The sequence below is a fragment of the Humulus lupulus genome, chromosome 4, assembly GCF_963169125.1.
Source record: "Humulus lupulus chromosome 4, drHumLupu1.1, whole genome shotgun sequence".
In the NCBI taxonomy this organism is placed as follows: Eukaryota; Viridiplantae; Streptophyta; class Magnoliopsida; order Rosales; family Cannabaceae; genus Humulus; species Humulus lupulus.
The window spans coordinates 98,132,425-98,135,337 of NC_084796.1; the positions used below are offsets into that span (position 1 = coordinate 98,132,425).

At 31.0% G+C, this 2,913-nt stretch overlaps 1 non-coding gene across 1 annotated transcript; it reads right to left on the reverse strand.

Moving 5' to 3' along the window:
* Positions 1-2,003: 2,003 nt before the first annotated feature.
* On the reverse strand, positions 2,004-2,110 carry LOC133833403 (small nucleolar RNA R71). The gene has a single exon (XR_009892784.1). It is a non-coding gene; the product is annotated as a small nucleolar RNA R71 (small nucleolar RNA).
* Positions 2,111-2,913: the final 803 nt, after the last annotated feature.

Below are 2,913 nucleotides of genomic sequence, written 5' to 3' on the forward strand. Positions count from 1 at the left end.
TATGTTTTGCCTTATAAATAATGTTCATTGATTTATTTGCTATTTCATTAGATTGATTTACACTAAATGCTTTGAAATTATAATTTTGAAAAGTGAAGAAAAATCCTATCTTTTTATAAGAAAATTGTGCTTAAAATTATAAATATTTTTGGAAAATGATAGTTTAAATTATTTTAACTATCACTAAAACTTGGGAATCAATATACTAATAAATATTATTAAACTTACATTTTGTGGATTCTAGTATCTTAATAATCTTTTCTTTTAATACTTATTTTCAACTCATTATTGGTTTATTTTCATTATCTTAAAAAGCTTTATTTTTCAATATTTCATTTTATGTTCATACTATTAAAACTCATCAATCTTTGGAACTAGGTTAGAATTTATTACTTTTGATTTAAAATAGTTTCATTTTCGATTTTAGACAACTCCTTTGGGTTCGACATCCTTGCTTACGATCACTATTCTATATGGACGATTCGTGCGCTTGCGATATATAAATTTTTAAACATACCCGTTTTGGGTCCATCAAGTTTTTGGCGCCGTTGCCGGGGAGTTGCAAGAGAAAAGAAACGAATTTATCTCAAGGTTAGTGAATTCTTCTACTAGTTATTTTAATTTTTTTTACACTTAAAAAAAAAAAACAAAAAAATATATATCTATAAAATCTAAAAAAAAAAAAAAAGATAAAAAGAAATTTGGGACGGTTCAACCACCCATAAAAAAAAATATATACTTATATTTATATTTATTGTTTTTTTTTTAGTTGACGGCACTTGTGCCTCCTATCTATCCTTTTAATTTTTATAGTCGATGGCACTTGTGCCTCCTAATTTTGTTATAATTTTGTTGTAATTTTATTTCTTTTATATCTTTGTTAATTGATGGCACTTGTGCCTCTTGACATTTGTTGTAATTTTCTTTATTTATATTGTTGTAATTTTTATTTTATTTAATTTCCGCAAATTACTAGTTGATGGCAATTTTGCCTCCTAGCTAGTTGATGGCAATTTTTGCCTCCTAGTCCTCTATCTTATGTTTAAGTTGATGGCACTTGTGCCTCCTAGTTTTTACCTTAATTTTGTTATGGTTGATGGCATGCTATGCCTCCCTACTCTTGCTTAAATTTTAGTCTTATTTAATTTTTGCCTTATTTTTCTTTGTCTTCTTTAATATTTTAGCGTAATATTGTGAAAAATACTTGAAAAAAAAAAAAAAAAAAAAAAAAACCTAAATCTTGTCCTTTCACCATAAGCAATTCTTGCTTAAAGGAAATTTGACCAAAATTCCCATCCGCCTCTACTAATTAACCTCGGGGAGTTGTTAGTAGTGCGCGAGTAAGTGGAATCAAATAGGCCTGGGGACAAGTAAACCATAAGAATTATATTGTTGTGAAATCTCTAAAAATTCTAAGTATGCTCTGTGGTTGCGGTTTTAACTGATCTTCCACATCAGAAAATTGTTTGTTTGAGATTATCCTTGTTGCCTTGTTTGTGAAAAATTGTATGCATCATTGGGAACGTAACTCTAAAAAACGATTAGTAAAAAGACGTTTATCTTTGTTTGAAATTGAAAGTGTTAGTAAAAATTTGAGCATCATGGAACCTATTGCTAATATTGTTGATGAAAATGTTGTGCCTGAAAAAACTTTGCTTGAATATTTTGCACCTATTTCATCTAATGCTCCTTCATGCATTGTTTTACCTACTACTTCTGCTACTCATTTTGAGCTTAAACCCGCAATCATTCAATTATTGCCATCTTTTTATGGGTTAGATAGAGAGGATCCTTACATGCATGTCAAAGATTTCTTAGAAATTTGCTCAACATTTAAATTTCAAAATTTTTCTGATGAGTCGGTCAAACTAAGATTGTTCCCTTTTTCATTAAAAGACAAATCAAAAGCCTGGTTAAATTCCCTTCCCACGGGGTCTATAACTACATGGGATCAACTTTATAATAAATTCTTACTGAAATTTTTTCCTATGTCTAAAACTGATAGTCTAAGGAGAGAAATCTCCGAGTTTTTTCAAAAAGATAATGAAGAGTTTTATGAATGTTGGGAAAGATTTAAAGATTTATTATTAAAATGTCCTCATCATGGTTTTGAAAAATGGAGACTTGTAAAATATTTTTATGATGGTTTGACTCCCTCTAATCGTCAAATGATTCAATCTATGCATACTGGAAAATTTTTAAAATTTCAAGGACAAGAGGCGTGGGACGCCCTTGAAGATTTATCTGTCAATTCACAACAATGGAATTATTTTGATCCTAGGTCTAGGTCAACTAATTCACCAAAAAGAGGAGGAAGGTATGAAGTAAAAGAAGAATTAGACTTAAGAACATCCTTAGATAAATTAGCGAGAAAAGTAGAAGCTTTAGCCATAAGCCAAACTATAAACTCTCCAATTCAACCTAGAAAAGATGTTTGTTCTATATGTTCTAGTCCTTGCCATAATGCCCAATCATGCCCTTCCTACCAAGAAGCCTTTTCTGAGGAGGCCAATGCACTTCATACTTATGGGAAACCAAATGATAGCCCATTTTCGTCCACCTACAATCCAAATTGGAGAAACCATCCGAACTTTTCATGGAGACAAAACCAACCCCAAATGAATCAAGGGCACCAATACAACACACAAAACCAAGCTCATGCCCCACAAAATCAACCATATCTGCAACAAAGAAAACCTTCCTTAGAAGATACTTTACAACAATTTATGCAATCTACCCAACAAATCCTACAAAATCAATCTCAATCTATTACCAAACTCGAGACACAAGTAGGACAACTCGCCACTGCTTTAGCTGATAGAGAAAAAGGAACATTCCCTAGTCAACCTATCCCTAATCCAAAAGGTCAATATGAGATAGGAAAGTCTAGTCATAATGGAGAAGTCAAATCAA